The sequence below is a fragment of the Protopterus annectens genome, chromosome 11.part0, assembly GCF_019279795.1.
Source record: "Protopterus annectens isolate FY-2018-M chromosome 11.part0, PAN1.0, whole genome shotgun sequence".
Lineage (NCBI taxonomy): Eukaryota > Metazoa > Chordata > Ceratodontiformes > Protopteridae > Protopterus > Protopterus annectens.
The window spans coordinates 1,454,089,946-1,454,109,992 of NC_056745.1; the positions used below are offsets into that span (position 1 = coordinate 1,454,089,946).

Consider the following 20,047-nt stretch of genomic DNA (forward strand, 5'->3'; position numbering starts at 1 on the left):
TTCTTGGAAGCCTATTGCCTGAAATACAGTTTTCTCTGCAGAAGCCAAGAATCAAAGGGTAAGGTGTTGATTATGGTTCTTTGGCCCATAATAGTGCATAGTTCATATGCTCTGGGTCCTTCATGAAAAAAGTTTATCATAGGGCAAGGAATGAGACAAATCTGAGAGAAACATAAGAAAAGGAACCCATCACAATTCTATCAAGAATGTGTTTGTTGCCCAATCCCACTGACATTTAAGAAGAAGAAGAATTTGGGCAGAAGCAGTGTCAGTGACTCAGCAGGTAGCACACTTGCCTTTGGCACTGGAAGATTGAAAGGTTGTGGGTTCTTTTCCTGTTTGTGGTACTTGAATCAATTTTCCATTACTTACACTGCAGTGCAATATAACAGGATGCTGCAGTCCTGGTTGTGCCATTCTTCAAGATGATATGTTAAACCAAGTCTGCATTTGTCTTAATTGGTGGTAAATCAGATAGATAGAAATCATCCCATGGTTCTCATCAAAATGAGTAAGGAATTTCTGCAGGAGTCTTAGCCAGGTTTCTCTTAATCAGAAAAATATCACCTCGTGTCTCTCCTAAAAAAAGGACATAAGCCTAGTGGTACTAACATTGTCAACACAAATGAGATAAATAATAAATAAAATGTGCACCTTTACAAACAGTAAACAGGTCAATCTAACTGAATGTTATCCCTCTGTAAGAAATGCCTCAAAATGGGTCTTGAACTGTGTCAGCACCTGTCAGAACATTTAGTGCACTGAAATTTAGACCTTTCTTTGTAGATTGTCACATCTCGAAGGTAAGGAGTTAAGACGGGATACTGCTTTCTTCTGCAACAGCACTGCCACATTATCCATTCTCACAAGAAAATGCTTAAACCTGTGGACTAATTCTAGAGCCTGGAAGGCCATGCATTCAGCTCTCAGCTCAAGGTGGTTGATATTGTAATGTTTTTCTATCAAGTTCTAGTAGTCTTGGAGAAGTGCAGATTCAAAGTGGGTTATCAGGTATTCAGATAAGCTTCAGACAGAACAGACTTTGTCATGCAAAGGGGAAACAAAGGGGATGCCCACCTCTGAGTCAGGGACTAATGCTATCTAATCCAAACAGCAGCAGCAGCAGGCATCTGAAGTTCAGAGAAAGCATGATGGGGAAAGTTGAGTTGTGTAAGCAGTTATCATAACAGTAAATGTTCAAATGGATGACACGTGCAGTAGCCTAAGCAATTTATGCATTCCTCCCCTGCACTGAGCAGCTTCCCAAAACTTTAGGCACCTTCCACACACTCCAACTTCATAAGTACTTGAAACGTTACCTATGATAGGTGGCTGGAGTGGCAAAATACTTCACGCATTTTGCCCAAGAAGGTGACAAGAGCCCTGCATACTTGTACTGGACGACAAAGTGAATCATAACTATATACAAAAGAATGCAAACGCTGCCCAGGCAATTAAAACAAGTGGACTAAGAAAAAAATAGGGGCTGGAGGGAGGGTTGGCAGCTGCAATAGTGATCCAGTATTACATCTTCTGTTATGGTAAGTTTACTTGCACAGCTTTACAATGCTCAGTACAATTATTGCCACTGCAGTAGCCTAAACTATTTGGGTAGATTACCACAGCATAGTCAGGGATAGCAAACAAAAAAAGGAAGTAGGCACTACCAAACTCCAGGAAACCCTGGAGAATGGTCCAGCCAAAAACTGTTCTGGACTTGGAAAAGGAATCCAGTTTGTAGTGCTTTGCAAATGTGGGTACAAAGGACAAAGTTGCTACCTGTATAATACTTTTAGAATCCATCCCTTCCAGAAAGCCACCAAAGAAGCCAATGTCCTTGCTGAATGAGCTACTACCCTGCCTAGAAGTGGTTTATTGTGGTGAGTATAACAAAAAGTAATAGCATGGGGCAACCATCTGGAAATCATAAGCTTAGTCACAGGCTGTCCTTTCCTCTCACCTTCATAAAGGACAAGTCACTTCTCCTGATAGGTTGAGTTATGCCTAGGAACAGCCTGTGCACATCCAGAAACTGAAACATTCTTTATCTGTTTATTCTTTAGATAAGGAAAAAGACTGTAAAATTAAGGGTCTGGCTTAATGTAAACCATGAGATGATTTTAGGCATAAAGGCAGGATTTGTTCTAAAACAAAAAAACCTCTGTCCCTTGGAAACTGAGGTAGGACTGACTCAGCATGAGTGCTTGCAACTCGAATGCTTACCTGGGAGATGTCAGGACAAGTAAAGCAATCTTCCCTATTAAGAACCTCAAATCAGTCTCATGAGGTAGTTCACATGAGGACAAATTAAGCTTTTCAAGTACAAAACTGAGATCCCAAGGAGGGGCCACCTGTTTCTTAGGTGGGAGAGTATCTAGTACCCCTTTCAAAACTATTTAACTTGAGCATTGTTTGAATGGAGAGGATCTAAGGGCAAACAAGCAAAAATGGCTGACAAGTTACCATGACAGCAGAAAATGAGAAACCATTGTTAGTAACTCACATTAATAATCAAGAACCAGAGGCAACTGGCCTGAAAAGGGACCTGGTTCTTTGATTGGTGCCAACTAGGAAATCTTTTCCACTTATACATATATGATTTTCTATTGGCAGGGATTTCACCTGCTGCAAGTTTTTTAAAAAAATGCAAAGGTATAGAACTTCTATCAACTAGGAAATTAGTTGAAGAGTTTCCCAACTGGGGTGTGTCAAACTCCCGCCTATCTTGTGTGTGCAAATTTGGTTTGTAAGGAGGCATGTGGTAAATGCCCAAGGGCATACTGAAAAGAAGGAGAAGCACTGTTGCCTTGGCCAGAAGGGAGTCACCACAATTTTTGAAGATTCCTTCTGGATCATTAGGAGAACTCTGATAATCAGAGGAATGAGTGTAACAGCATACAGGAATATTCATACTCATAGAAATGAGAAGGCATCTATCTTCTAGACCTGACAACAATGAATCCTAGAGCAGAATTTCTTTACCTGTCAGTTCTGAAAGTAGACAAACAGATCTACCTGAGGTGTTCCAGTTAGTTAAATCAATTCTTGAAAGATCCCAGGATGAAATTTTTATGCATTGGGGTCTGTCCTATTCCTGCTTAATGTGACTGTAGTAGGGTTTTGTTCTGACAGGATATATGAAGCCTAAAGAGTCAGTTTGAGCGTAACTGCTATATCTCAGGTTATCACAGCCAGTCTGCAAAGAGGGGAGGATCAGGTGCCCCCCCTATTTATTTATGTACCACATCAATGTGTTGGTCTCTGTATACACTTGCAGAGGTCCTAGGGATCAGAGATGTTTCAAGACATTCAAACCATTGATGACAGCCAACGTCTCTCTCTCTGACATTTATGTGCTCCTGTCTGTCCAAATGGGGGTCTAAAGAGCTTGCACTTTTACCCATTTTAACACCACCCCAAATGCTAAGTCTGAACTCCTGTGTTGACTGACTAGAGGGAGCGGATTGAAAGGAAGAACGGAAGACCCATGCAAGTTATCTGGCCTTCCCACCTTCCACTCTTCCTCTTTACAAATCCCAGAAATGGAAAAGTCAGAGGGTGTTGATACTAATTTAACTATGAGGTTACATTGTATTTTCCTCATGTGCAGTCCGAAAAAGGGTAGCATGATTATCATTAATGTTGTGTACCCTAGAATACTGAGAAACTCCTTTGCAAATATTTGTCTTGGGCTGGAGAAACTCAGGAAAAAAACTGTTGAGACATATTCACCTTGTCTGGGAGAAGGAAGACTTTTCCCAAAGCTGAGTCTAACACGCATGACATTCTGTGATAAGGGAAGACTTCTTCAGATTGATTTGAAACTCCATATTGTGTAGAATTTCCTGAAACAAACTCTTGACAGGTAGAAAAGGAGTCTGTAAAGTAAGACAATCATCCAAATGTGGAAATATATGAATGCCCCAGAGCCTGCAAAAACAATGACTAGAGTTACTCATTTTGTGAATAGTCTTTGTGCAGTGGATAGTCCAAGGGGTAAAGCAGAGAAGAGATAATGTGAGTGAGAATCAGCAAATCTAAAGAAAGACCTAAAAAGCTTGCAATAGGAATGAGGCATTTTCTTGGAGAGAAACCTCGGTGGTCTGTCCAGCTGTTGCAGGTGTATGCAAACATGCAAAAGGGAGCATTGATCTCGATTACTGATAAGGGCAGAATATAGTGGAATTTTAACATCCTTAGATCTACATGCAATGCCTTTACTTATGAGATGTGCCACATAGAAGGATTTACTTACCACTGTGGCTACATGGTAGTTGAAGTTCAGGCTGCTACCAACCTGACTACCCAGATCATGTACCACTGGGTCTACACTTAGGGGGGTGCTGTCTATAATGTAATTAGCAGGGATGTCAGCTTTCCCAAAGGGAATAATAATGCATTTATTTTTTGCATTTAGCTTTAATCTATGGTTTTGGCACCAATCATTTGCCTGCATTAATAATTTCTACAGTGCATTAACATCATTGGGGGACAATTTGCAATCATCAGCAAACTTTGTCAGCCACAGGCCATCCACTTTTGACTGGACTTCTGAGAAATGAATACTGAACAGTAAAGGGCCCAGCACAGAACCCTGTAGCATGCCACTGGTGACTGGTCTTTTGCTAGAGGTGAAGTCACCCACCCAGTATGTGTCCTGTCAATGAGCCAATTGGCTACCCATCTAGTGACATAGGGGTTAATTCCCAAGTAGGAGTGTTTCTTTATAATTCCTAAGTGGGGAATTGTGTAAAATACCTTGGCTAGGTCAAGGTAGGTGGTATGCACTGTCTTTTCCTTGTCCAGAGCCTTGGTAACCTGGTTTAATAGGCATGATGATCTACCCTTAATGAATCTAAATTAGGTTGGGTCCAGAGCTTGGAGATTCCCATGTCCTTGTTAATAAGGTCCATAATGATTCTTTCTAGGCCTTGCAGATAAGGCTAGTCAAGTTTATGGGTCTATAATTCCCAGGGTCAGTTGATGTCCCCCCCCCCCTCTTGGTGCAGAGGGATTACTGTTACTGTCCTCTAGTTCACCAGAACATAGCCAGGAATCGAAGTGGGTCTGTTAAGTCATGTTTTAATCATTTAAAAAGAAACCTGGGATGTTGTCTAGTCCCATCGAGCAAATGTTTTTGGCCTTGGAGACCACACAGAGATGACCTGCTCTCTTGAAATAATAGACTGAGAAATGGTGGCAGGTATACTTTGGGGGATGACTGGTGGAGACAAGGGGTGAAGTTTGCTCCAAATCTGTCATATAGCAGGTTGGCTATTCGCTCCAGTTGTGTATGGGTGGTGCCATCCACAACCAGTTCAGTGCATAGCTGGGTATGTCTTTTTAGATTTTGGATATAATTAAAGAATGCCTTGTGATTATCCTTAGCTAGGGAGGCTATTTTTGCTTCATAATCAGCTTTGGATGGCATAACAAGATCTATAACCTGTTTTCTTAAGATAGATAGGGATTTCTTCTTCTGCTGAGCTAGTTGCCACTTGTTCTTGGACATTAGTTTCTTTCTCTTGTTGTACAGCCTATTTATACTAGGGGTCCACCAGGGTGGCTTGCTTTTTTGCCAAGACCTGTTTTTAATCTGGTCAGGTACAACTGATTCTATACAGTTGCTTAAGTGGTTCCACAGGGCATTGATGTACACCTCTTCATAGGAGTCCATGTGATCTGTGTTTGAGGGGAGTGTGAAGCTTCTTACACCATCGCTTAGTAAAGGTTATTTGTCTTGGAGAAATTCTTAAGCATTTTTGAGCTTGATGGGGTGTCTGGCCTTATAATTACAATGAGCAAGACTGATTTATGGTCAGATCTTACCAGAGAGGACAGCACACATGGGGGACTACAGTGTGCCTCCATGAAAGGGAGTACTATATCCAGGATATTGGAGCTCCTTGTGGGAGTGCTAACTAGCTTTTCCAGAGCATTTGCATTGATACATTTGCCCAGGAACCTGTGAGCCAGCATGTTTGTGCTAACCACTGCTATGCAAATAGCAGCACAACATAAAGCTTAAATATGAACAAAGAGGAGCAAGTTTTAAGTTAATTACCAAACAGGAAAGCACACAATAAGCCTTCTACCAGCAACCCCCAACTCAGACAAGTTAGATCAGCATACTTCTGCCACAAAAGTGCAGAAAAAAACCTTCTTAATGTAGAATAGCTGGGTCTGGAGACCAAGTTTAACAAGACCACACAAACTACTTACAACAGACCTACAACTAACAGATGCAATGTAATACAGTGCAATTAACTACTTAAAGCAGCAGTAGGGAGCCCAGTTTTTCATATAAAGTGCATAAAAATCAGCAAATAACTTAATAAACTGATAAAATACAGTCCCAATTTATAAGACCAGTGCAAAAAATACTTATTTTTGTCTTTTCAGTAATGGTTTTCTCCAGGTGAAAGCAGATTCTCAGCAATCTTTACTGACATCACCAAATGACAAGCAGCACTGAGTATCTATGCCAAAGCCCGGACAAATGCGAGGCTTAAATACGAGCAAAGAGGAACACGTTTTAAGCTAACTACCAATCAGGAAAGTACAAAATAAGCCTTCTACCAGCAATCCCCAACTCACACCAGTTAGATCAGCACACATCTGCCACAAGGATGCAGGAAATCACCTTAATGTAGAATAGCTAGTTTGAAGACCCAAGTATAGCAGGACCACACAAACTATCTACAACAGCCTTACAACTATCAGATGCAATGTAATACAGTGCAATTACTACTTAAAACAGCCATAGACAGTACATTTGTTTATATAAAGTACAGAATAATTTAATAAATTGCTAAAATACAGTCACAATTTATAAGAGCAGTGTAAAAAATACTTATTTTTGTGTTTTCGGTAATGGATTGCTCCAGGTAAAAGCAGATTCTCAGCAATCTTTAGCAAAGTCACCAAACGACAGACAGCTCTGAGTGCACTTTTTCTTAGGGCAAAAAGTTGAATTTTACTGAAAGCATGCAATCTCTTTTTCATATCTTGGAAGGAAGTATTGATAAGAAAAAAAAAACAGATAGGAATTAGTGTAAGTGGGAACACAGGCATGAGGTTTAGCATGTTTAACAGTAATTTTAGAATATGTAATACCTGTGGGTGCAGCTATCAGTTTGGGGGAACTGCTCCTATCTGGAGGGATAAAGTTCAGTTTTTGAAAATGTAGTTTTGAGGATTTGCTATAAGCTAAAAGGGGATGAGGGCCCTGAAAATTTATTTAGTTTGTTTGTTTGTTTGTATGTTTTTATTGAAGCAACAAGTGTTGAAAAATATGACCTAGGTTTAAATGGAGATGATAAGCAACTACATAAGAGATCTGCCTGCCAAATATTAGTGTGTGCATTTAAATAGAAGTTGGAAGTATACATTCAAAACAACTGTCATGTATAATAGTTGCAAGTAACAGCTTTCTATCATAATGGCTACTTTGTCTATATTATCACATAATGTGAAAGGCAGTATAGTATAGATAAAAAGCAAAGAGGATTAAATTATATTAAGAAGTGCATAGTCCAAATAATAAAGTTGTAGGAGATATATTCAGGTGAATATTGGGGACAAAGGGAAAGTGGAGTAATAATACTGATTGCTAGATGGGATCTAACAGCGATATATAGAGGAAAAAAAGACAATAACTCTATATCTGTGGTAGTAAGGGTTATTGGAAGGGAGATATGATTATTCTGGCATGTGTTTATATTCCACCCCAAACTACTATTATGGAGTTTAAGAGAATTTTTGGAGAAATAATAAGTTTTCAGCAGGCAGTATTATATATAGGTCATGCCTGGAGATTGATTTGCAATAGTCAGGATGTATCAGTGGGACCTGGAAGGGATAATATGACAAAGAGAATAGATTTCTGAAGAAATATATGACAGTGTTTGTTATAGAAGATGTGAATTAATTACTAGGAGTAGAGATAGAATTTACATATTATTCCCCAATGCATAATAGCTGGAGTAGATGGGACATAAATTATATGTCAGAACAGCATATGTATTTAATTGAAAACATTGACACATATCCAGTAACTGTTACAGATCATGTATCCATAAAACCAAAATAAAAATAAAACTGCAGGGTGAAAAAGTAAAAATGAGACACTGGCATTTCCTACTCAACTGTTAAGTGAACAGTTATTCAGTCACATGACCTGGGTACAAAGTACAGCAATAAGAAGAGCTGAGTAGGCATAGAATGTCAATGTAACATAGCATAACATTGTTACATTGTATAAAATTGTTAGTGGATAGTATCTCCACTCTAGTGAGTGGAATAGTCCCTGTCTATCTGTCCTTCTCTGTACAAACATACATGCTCAGATCCGGTCTCTTATAGATATATTAAAGTTAAGAATAGCACTTGATCAGAAGTACTGAAAGTCAGATACAAACACAAATGGCTCCACACCTCTACTCACCTCACCTCCATCCTTATACTTAGTGGAGATATAACCCCCTGGACTCACACATCAAATACCCACCATGGCCAACTCATTACTTTCCAATGCCTTCAATAAAAATTTTCCCATCAGGTAATGAATCTAACCTCACTCGTTTCAGCATTAACTTCAGAAGTATCTGGAACAAAATTCATGATATCCAGGTATGTCTAGAGTTTTACTCCCCATACATTCTAATTGCCACTATATCTTGGATTAAACAAGAAATAACTGGCAACAAAATTAATCCCCCCATTTTTTAACATACTCAGAATGGACAAAAAATTTAAAAGGTCAGGTGGTACTGCTATTAATTATAAAAACAACTTAGAAATAACTAGCCCATCTAAATATCACAATATTTAGTAAAGATGAACATCTGACTGCATACCTCAAAATCAACCTGAAGAAATATATATGTATCCCAGCAGTATACATTCCACCAGGCAATAAGATTACCTTAGCCGAAAATATCCTGCACTAGATATCTGACAATATCCCCCAGGAAACCTTCACCTAAATATAAACTGACAATTCATAAACAGCAGCAATCCTAAAGACGCTATTCAGTTATCTGGCTTCACCCAACTAATAAGTTCCACCACTAGAATCAACAAAAGCACTAACAGACAGGCCACACTGGGCTATATATTGACAAACAAACCCCATGACATAAAATCCTCTGGTTGCTTACCAGATACTATAAGTGACGACTTCCCAACCTATTCAGACAACATCTTGGTTCACCCAAACAAATAATCTACAAACAAGTACACAATTTAAATTTGGCAAAGACACATTTATTACAGCCCTGTCCCACAACAAATGGAATGTATTGAGTAATGCCCCTAGATGAAGCAGTTCCTCACTTCATTTATGCCTTCCTAAAATGCTAAATGATTTAGCACCAGTTAGGACAAGAAGGGTAAAATCTAACACAGCACCATGGCTGACAAAAGAGACCAAGCAGCTCATGTTACAAACAGATAAAGCATGGAAAGAATATGCTATAAAAATAAAAGGCAGCATGTCTACTAACATTTTAAATATCACAAAAAATGTACCAGGATCCTTGTTAAATCTGACAAGAATTCATAGGTTCATAGGTGTGTACTAGGCTAATGACCCTGGGGCCTATACAAGCCTAGCCATAGGATTACCCTGGCATCGTGCCACCTGACCTTAGATCCCAGTGCCTCTGTTGAGTAGGGCCACTGGAGTTATCCCCGGTGTGAAGTTTGTATTTCCCATCCATTTATCCAGATTTCTCTTGAAGAGGGTCAGTCAGGTGCTCTGCTTGACATGTATGGGAAGTCCATTCCACAGCATGGGCAGTCTCTGGGTTATGAACCTGTCCCTCCAGCACATTCTGTTGATTGTCGTAATGAGGTTGAGGTCTCTGGAGCATGTGGTGCAGAGGGACTGGAATTTCTCTAACAGAGCTGGGTCAGACGTGGTTTTCTAAGTCAAGCAGAGATCGCCTCTAAGTAGGTGATATGAGACAAACAATAGTTGGGAGTTTTTTGATTCTGTCCATATAGGACAAGTGTTTAAAGCCTAGGATCCTCTTTGTGAGGTACTTTTGTGGCCTCTCCAGTTGTTGCAAGTATCTAGTGAGGTACATCCTAAATGGGGCATTGTACTCAATGATTGGCCTAATGAGGGAAGAGTAGAGGGAGACAATGACCTCTTTCTTCCTGAATGCAAAACCCAGAGTAATGAGATGTGCCACATAGAAGGAATTTCTGACCACAGTAGCAATGTGGTGATCAAAAGTGAAGTTGCTGTCAACCTGTGTTCCCAGGTCTCTTGTAACACCTTCTGTGTTCAGTGGACTATCATCAATGTGGTAATTCATGGGAACCAGGTTTTTCCTAAAGGGGATGATGACACATTTTTTGGCATTGAGCTTAAGGCCATGTTTCTGACACCAGTAGCTGGTCTCAGTGAGGCCATCATGTAGGATGTCAGGATCACTTGGGGAGTTAATAACAGCTCCCAACTTGCAAATGTCTGCGAACTTTGTCAGCCAGAGCCCCTTCATGTAGTCCTGGACTTCAGAGAAGTAGATACCAAACAGGAGAGGACCCAGGACTGAACCCTGTGGGACTCCACTCGGACTAGTCGGCAGTCTGATTTGGAGTCAGCTACTTTCACACTGTGGGTTCTATCTGTGAGCCAGTTTGCAACCCACCTAGTGACATAGGGGTTGATGCCTAGCTTGGTGAGTTTTCTATGATTCCTGAATGGGGAATGGTAATTTCCAACAAAACCATCAAAATAATCCCAGGCATTTTGTTTCTCTGTAAATAAATTATTACACCCTGACCATATCATTGCACCCTCTCCTTCTACTTCAAACAACACAGAGTCCATTGCCACTCAGTTCAACACTCATTTTATCCAGTCAATTCTATCACCAGTCAATGACCATTTCACTTCACCCCTCCAACTTCCATCTATTCTCAAAAGCAACATACTGTCTTTTAGTTTTCAGTTCATTCTAAGATCAGTCATAAAAAAATTACTACTAAATTAAAAGTAACAACCTCAGCTGTCAATAACCTTCCCACTGAGTTCTTCAAAACTGGTGCAGAAGTACTAGCCTTCCCTGTCTCCTTTCTGATTAACCGGTCAATAACTGAAAACTATGTCCCATCCATCTAGAATAAATCCATTATTATATCACTTGACAACGGAGGCACTTCAACAGAGTTAATAAACTGCAGACTTATTGCTATCCTTCTCTAAAATCCTTGAGAAATGTATTCACTTTCAGCTTATGAAACATATAACCAAACGCAACCTCCTCTCCAACACCTAGCATGGTTTCAGGTCCAACCACAGTACTACTGCCCTCCTCTGGCCAACCACAGTACTACTACTTCCATCTTCAGGCCCAACCACAGTACTACTACTGTCCTCCTCAACTTCACCAACATAGTAAACCAATACAGAAATGAGGGCAACCTTGTTTCTTCACTTTTCCCTGACCTTTCCAAAGCATTTGACACAGTGTCTCACCCCAAGCTCTTCTCTGAGCTTGCAACACTAGTTGTGACTTATGTCTCCCTCTCCTAGTTTCACAGTTATTTATGCAATTGTCAGCAGCATCTAAATAGCAACAAAACCTTTCAGCACTTCAAACAGTCGCTGCTGGTGTTCCCCAAAGAATTAATACTCAGCCCCCTTCAATTTAACATTTTTTTAAATAAACTTCATACCACTATAATACTTGCCACTCTTGTACAAAATGCTGACAATTCAACCTTTATCTGCTCTGCGCCATCAATAACAAAATATGCCTAAAAGCTCTAACTTGTTGCTTAATGCCACAAAAAAAAAATGTATGCTATTTACTCCAAAACAACACCTTAACGCAAAATACACATTTTATTAACTCCAGTAATAACACAAAACTAGAAATCATAAGTCAAACTAAACTGAGATGTACTGGGATCTACCTTACAAGACACCTGCAACAGCTGGAAAGACCACAGAAGTACCTCACAAGAGGATTACTGGCCTCAAACAGATGCCCTATGCAGCCCAAAGCTGGAAAGACCACAGAAGTACCTCACAAGAGGATTACTGGCCTCAAACAGATGCCCTATGCAGCCCAAGGAAACTCCAGGTGTACTCGGTTGCTTACCACTTACTCAGAGGTGATCTCTGCCTGACATACAAGGCCATGTCCAACCCAGAATTGATGGATATGCAGCACCTAAAAAAAAAACCAAATCCCCGAGAGCCACACGCTGTAGGGATATAAACCTCACCAAAACGATAAATAGGACATGCTGGAGGGATAGATTCCTGTCCCAGAGACTGCCCATGCTTTGGAACAAGATTCCAATCTACATTAGGCAGAGCCCTCACTAACACTCTTCAAGAGAAACCTTGACGAGTGGATGGGAAACAGAAAATTTACCCTGGGGATCACTGCAGTGGCTCTGCTGGACAGAGGCATAGGGAATTAATGGCTCTGGTGGACAGAGGCACAGGGAACTAATTTAAGGAGACGGTGAAAGCCAACACATTCTGGCTAGGCTTACAGATGCCCTCGGGCAGATATCCTAGCAATTACCTATGAACCTATGCACCTATGAACTACTTGAAGGTATAACAGATTTGACTGCCATGTAGTTCATTCCATAAGGAAATCTCACAGAAGCCTCCACTCCCTCTATAGGGTGAAACACTACCTAACATATCAAGCAAGGATTACCTCCTTCCTTCTATGTTATATGCTTCCCCTATTTTTACATATATCAGCACTATATATAAAACTAAATGAGCTGCTTGCTACTACAAAACATCTACATTTGCAACCGACCAACCTTATAAAACACACCACTGCTTTGTATTAAAACAATTAAACTGGCTTGAACTCACAAAGCAGTTGACATACAAGGAATCATTGCCGACAACCTAATGTACTCCAGACAAATGCTCAGCATTACAAAATAATGTACAATTTACCCAGTAAAACCCTGCTCTCTAGCAATAAACTCTTACTATGTATCACTAAGACATTCAACACTGCTGGACAGTCTTATTATGTAGCAAGACTCTGTAATGAAATCCCCCCATAGTTAAAACAGATAGAAAACTTCAATAGTTTCAGAACTTTGCTTAAACAGCACATATTCCAAAGACTGCTCTGTTCTTCCTGCTCAGCTGACAGCGTTACTCAGATTACTTTTCTCCAACTCTTACAGCCACTTTACTTCCCAGTCTTCTGTACTTCATCGCTCCTCCTCATAGTGCACTTATTTCCTTAAGTCTCACTTTTCCTCCTTCTCTTATACCCCACCACTAATTACAACTCCTTCGCTATCCATTTTCTTACTGCTCATTCGCATAATTTCTCCTTTCATGTCTCTCTTATTATCAGTTTTTAAGCTACATTACTACTTGTCTGTCTTTAAATTATTACTAAACCCCAAAACACCCTAGTTTGCTTTTTTCACTGCAGCCATCATGCAATAAATATATTAACAGTATACTAATTTCTCTCTTGTTTTTTTTTTTTTTTGTTAAAAATGCTATGATCGTGTAAGAAATATTTAAAAATATTTAAAAATCATGTAAAAAAGCTCACGTATAGATGTTTTCACCTTGCAATTATAAATGCACATTATGTGTAACTGAAATGTTGTGCTTTTTTCCCTGGGCCTCCACCATTTTATCCAGTTGGGAAAAGTAATGTGAATTATTTAGAAGGGCTGAGAAAGGGTAAAGTACTACAGAATAAAGGTAATCGTACATAACAAGGAGGAGGAACTGTAATACTAAAGGGAAAATAAGGGAGTATTTGGATAATCTGATAAATGTGTATCAGTTTAGAAAGATTTGAATTTATCAGCTATTTTTTACAGCATTTCCAGAGCACAAAAATGTTTAGCACAATGATTTAAGCAACAGAAAGTAGAAAGAACTGTCACCAAACTTAGGGAGTCTAAACAAGAAAAATTAACCAGAGATCACATAGAGGTATTAAAGATATTTAAGAAAACTTTTGAAAATTTGTTTAAAGCAGAAGAATACAATAACCAGTAAAGGTCACAAATGGAAATATTCATAGATGACTGAATTATGTCAATGTTACAGAAAAGCGCACCTAAAAACATGCTGGCTATGCCCTTGCAACTCCCACTCTAATATCACCCACCCCATCCAACCACTACCTTTCTTTCCACTCCACTAACAACCTTGATTATATTAAGCTCAGATGCTCATAAGCTAGTACTTATTATACAGCAGGAACTTCTTATTGTAACATTTGTTAATGTCTATTATGTACTTCACAGATAAAGATTCTAGTTGTCTACTGATGTAATATGTTCTTCATCTGTAAATATGTTGTAAGTAATTGCTATGTAAATTGTTAATCGCTACGTAATCCAATGTAACTACTGTCTGTTTATTTTAACTGTGGAGCTTTTCTCCCCAGGCTTCCGCTGAAAATGGACCTACATCCAGTCGGACACTCCCAGTCAACAAATATAAATAAATAAATAAATAAATGAGCAAGGCTCAACAATTGTCAGCTGGAAAGAGATAAGAAAAAATGTTCATGTATAATCAATCAACATGGAATTTTCCAGGAATACACATTATTCCTGTGGAAGCTTGGAAGTTGGGAGGGAAGAACATAATACAAATCAGGAAGGTTTCAACAGTATTTTAAAATATGGGCCTACCAACATTTTGTAAGAATGCTGTGGTGGCTCTATTACTTTAAAAGGGAATATACTCATCAGACCCAACTTAATGTAGACCCATTTCACCATTAAACCATGATTCTAAAGTGTTTATGTCTATACTAGCAAGCAGAATGGTACAGGTGTTGCCAGGATTCATAGATGTGGATCAGTGTTTTTTGTGGACAACATTTGACAACATTAGTAGAACAATGCACTTTCCTAAATCATCCCTTGCTGGATGTGAACTAAAATGTTGTGTTGCCCCCAAAGAGCAGACTACTTATTGTAATACAAATGAGTGCTACAAACCTCCCTAACACTGACAGAAATACATAACTCATCTTCTAATTAACTAGAAGCATACTGTTACAATTAACAGCTAACCAGACATTCACTCAAGTTGCAGCCAACCAGACATATTATTGGTAACATGGGTACCTGACCATTTATTGAACAGTAGTATAGTGCAAGTCATAATACTGAATACAAAGTCCAGAAAAGTCAAAATGATTAAACTTTACAATGCTGGTCTCAAAATATCTTCTAATTGCATACGTGCTCTACAGACATACATACAATGCATCAATACACAGCCAGTCAACAACCAATATCAATCCCATGTTAGTGAAACTCACAAACAAGTGCTAACACGGGTCCTGAGGGAGGGGGATGCAAGTCCACCTCTCTACACAGGTAGGAGAATAGGCATTTTGATTTCAACATTTTAACATTTCAGTATTTTAACATTTCAAGAATGTACACTCAGTATTTTGACTTTCAATATATTGCTTTTCAGTAAGTTGACATGGATCCAGGTAACAGACCCTGAACATTACCTTTACATCATTACATTTCTTTTCACCTTTCATTAGATACCTTGACCCTTCAGAAGCCTCAAACCAACAACATATTATCAATGCACTGAGTGAGTTATACCCAGGTGTACTTTGTAACCAGTATTGCACAGAAATGTTTATATATAAATTTGGTTTACTATTAAGTTATTGCTTGACTGACTGGGAATTGGATGCACTTTTTTCTAAATGACCGAAGGAAAATATTCAGACCTTTTTACAGTAAACAGAATGAAATTAATGATAATTGTAAGGATTCGCCCTTCTTGATTGAAAAAGAAATTAGACAAGTTATACATGTAGAAATGATGCCAGTGGAATATTTACAGTCTTGGTAAATATAAGAAAGCAGGTAGGTAGTTAGAATACTTTTAGACAGGCAAAAAGTCAATAGCAGCTCTTGATTTCAAATGCTGCCTCTAAGAGAATGGTCTTTTACTCCATCTGTGGTAATATTAGGAAGAACCTCAGTATAAACGTCAGTCACAGTACTAATTATACCCTGATTAATGAATTCACATGAGTCAGCTGTTGCCAGTTTAACCTAGACATTATACCATGAACAAGAAATGGTCAATTATGTCTTACTGCTTGAATTATCAATAGCATTTGGCAGAGTCCCACATGCATGAATCTTGAACACTCTGTTGAACACTGATCCTTAAATATATCTATATATATCTATATATATATATATATATAGAGAGAGAGAGAGAGAGAGATACATTTTTGTTTCCACACATAAACTAGTGTATTATTTTTGCAGAGAAGGAAGAATTCAGGCAGTTAGGATTAAAGATATCTTTTCAAACTTTGTTTCCACTAATAAGGAGTGACTACTTGGATGAGGTTTGTGTTAAGAGCCATGTTGTTTAACTTTCTCATGACAACAAAGAAGAACAGTCCTGAAGTCTGCGTTTGCAAATTAGCTAACAAGGGTAAACTGAAATGGATTATGGAAAGCGATAAAAATGCATCCGTGTTACAGGGATTCTTTGATAAATCATGTGACTGGACAATAAATTTGGGTACGCTGATTAAGGGTGCAGCATTCTTTACTTTGGTGTTAACAATAATTAGTACTGTGTTCATTTAATGAATCAGTCTTACACAGTGCAGACAGATGTTACTGTCTACGGACTTTTAATCTTCATATATCTCTGACTTTACAGAAATACTCAGGACATTATTCAGACAGTGTTTTTTTTCATAAGTATCACATCAAGAAAAGCAACTGTTGCATTACTTTTTCATTCTAGTCTAGTAAGAAGAGTGCTAGAATGCAATGCCTCCTCCGTTTATGCTCTGCCATTAATATTGAATGACTGAAAAGTACTGAAATTTTTTTCGTAAAAAAAATTGTTTGGGATAAGAAATATTAGATATAAACTAAAGACTACATCTGATTGACCTGTATTCATTCAATCTAGGCTGTTGAACAACAATTTATTGACTTTGCATAAAACTGCAAATAAACTTGAAATTCCAGAACTTCATGGATTTAATAGCAATGTCTTTGACTTCTCCTGTTAGGGGTCGCCAGAGTGGATCACCGGTCTGCAGATTTATTGGCAGTGGAGTTTTTATGGTGCTGAGTTGCCAGCCCAGTGCCCGATCTTCACAGAAGGCACACATACGCACCTACTGCATGTATTTAAAACTTACTCAAATGCAGGAAGGACATGCAGACTCCCCAAAGGAGGTGCCCCATCTGAGAATTGAACTGAAGAATCTTTTGCTGTGAGGTGACAAAACTAAACACTGCACCACTGTGGCCAATCAACTTCATGGATTTAAGGGTGGGAGGTTGGCATAATTGATCTACAAGGGTTTTGTGATTCCAATGATACTCATTCTGATTCTATGTCTTTCAAAGAGAATCTTGATATTTTATATTTTTATGTTGACAAATATGAGAGGTTAGGATGTGATTATTCAAATATTTGACAATTGTGGATTAGTGATTTATTGTACAAATATTATACAATCAAGTTCTAATATTTTTGAATTTAAACAAATACTTCAACTAGTCGTTTGTTGGTAATCAAAACTTTTGTTCCTCATACAAAACAAGATAAATTAGAAACACAGTGGGTTCTCATTATGTGTCCAATCTAAGAATCATGCAACCAGATTCTATGAATGAATCCAAAATGAAACAGTGTTTAAATGAAGCTTCTCAATATCTAAATCTTTCTTTTGATGAATTAAATATTTCCAAAGTAAAATTTACATTATACTTAATGACCTTTAATGGAAGGAAGAATTGACTGATGACAACAACTATATCTTCAAAACCAAAACAAAAACTTCAAGGGTTTTGGGATATCCACCACTGATAGTGGCATCTGAAGGTTCTATTACAAATTAGCCAAGTATGTGGATGTCAAATTAAAAGGTTTATCAAACAAAGGTGCCACTGTGCTCAAAGATTCTTGGGATTTTCTGAGACAGATTAAGTCTAACTTGTTTTCCCACGATATAATTTTTATTACTTTAGACATTGTTGATCTTTTTGGTAGCATACCCCATGATACCAGGAATGTATGTTGCATCATGGTGAGTTAAACAATGACACCTTTAGAACTTGTTTAGTTTTAATGGAAACTGTTTTAAGAAATAATTTTATGTTTTACCAGGGTGAATTTTACAAGCAGGAAAAAGGAGTGGCAATGGGGGCAAAATGCTCCCCAACCTATGCCAATATTGTTCTTTCCTGGTGGGAAACAGAATACATTATTTCCTGTGAATTTAGTAATTCTTGGGTTTTATATAAACGGTACCTTGACGATATTATCATTTTTTGGACCGATACCCTTGATAGGTTTTATAAATTCTTGGAATATATTAAAACAACTACCAATTTTTTAAACTTTACTCACACCATCAGTTATGATGAATGCAATTATTTAGATATACTATTAAGAAAAGGGGACAATCTATTTATTTCAAAGGTATATAGAAAACAGACGTTTTCCAATTCTTACCTTCATTTTTCCAGCGGTCACCCGTTTGGACAGAAGAAGAATATTTTAAAAGGTCAACTCATCAGATCTAGTAGGATGACCTCTGATGATGCAGATTATTTATTAGACAGCAGGTTCATCATTGACATGTTTAAGGAAAGGGGATACCCTTCATTTTTATGTGATGAAGTATACGATACTGTATTAGAAGGTAGGAAGGACAGATTTTCCCCTATTCTAGGGTGTGACGAAAACAATGACTACATTCCACCTGCGTCAGTAGGTATATCCAATGACCAGGTTTCATCCAGTACAGTAAACAATTATTCTTCAGCATATGTTATGGACTATACTGGGGATTCCTTTATTCTTAAAAGGGTCTTAAATAAGGAATGGGAAAAATTCCAAGAAATTACAGACCTAGAAAACCTCAAGAATGATCCTATTAAATTTGTATACAGAAGAGACATCAATTTAAAAAACATTTTTGAATTTGGTGGAACAGGTAAATTTCCAAAACCACAAAATGGTTCTTGCTCACAGTGCCAACACATTCAAACAGGTTCATCACTTACTATCCTCGATCGCAACAAAACTATCACCAGTAATGCCTTTGCCAATTGTAATACCCCCAAGTAGTGTATATTGCCACATGCCATATGTTGGGAAAACGGAAAGAAAATTAAAAGCTAGAATCTATGAACACTATTATGAAATTAGAAAGGGGAATATCCACAATGCATTATTCCGACATTCGCAAAAATGTACTAATTCCACCTTTCTATTCTTTGTTCGAAACAAAATTAGAATATAGGGAATTATTTTGGCAGATAGTTTTGGATGCTACTAGTGAACCAGGTTTAAATGACATGCTCTCCATAGCACCTGTATTAAAATTGAGAGCAGCCAAATTGTAATGTTAACTTTGGTCACTAGAGGGGGACAAAGACTTCATCTACATCTCTGGTATATCTTAAGCAGTATTGTATAATAAACACAACATTTTTTTAAATACTGTGTATTATCTGTTTTAACATGTTTTTTGTATTTAATCAGTCCACGAATTCATACAGAATGGTTTTAACTTTTTATACTTTGTTTTTTGTATGATGAAATAAATTTTCAAAAGTTTTAACTTCAGTTCAACACACAAAAAAATGTTTTAAATATTTAACCTAATTAATTGATTCAAATTATTCAATTATTCACTTTCATTCTGTCCTATATAAGCACTATTGTTCATACTTGATTGTATTTCTGATGAAGATGTTCGAAAACGTATGTCCTTTTGGAAAAGCGTTATATTAAATCTTTTGATACCTACAAGTGTTTCCGGAGTTTTTACCTTGTATTTACCAGTGGTTTACTACTCAGCTGGTTGCTGTGCTCATACCCTTATTTGGGTCCTTAGAGTGGATATATTTTGTGGTTTTAGTCTTGGTTTCCACTCCTTCCATCTGTTGTTTGGTTTTAATGTGTTTACCTTACAGACACAAAGTGTTGGGTTTGATTCTCATGTCGGGTAATTGGATAGGCTTAACATGGCCCACA

General features: G+C 38.0%; 1 protein-coding gene across 6 annotated transcripts in view; it reads right to left on the bottom strand.

Moving 5' to 3' along the window:
• The window catches only part of LOC122815900 (alpha-aminoadipic semialdehyde synthase, mitochondrial-like), a 1,133,057-nt gene that overhangs the window by 319,298 nt on the left and 793,712 nt on the right, over positions 1-20,047 (bottom strand). The gene's annotated exons all lie outside the window — the stretch shown is intronic.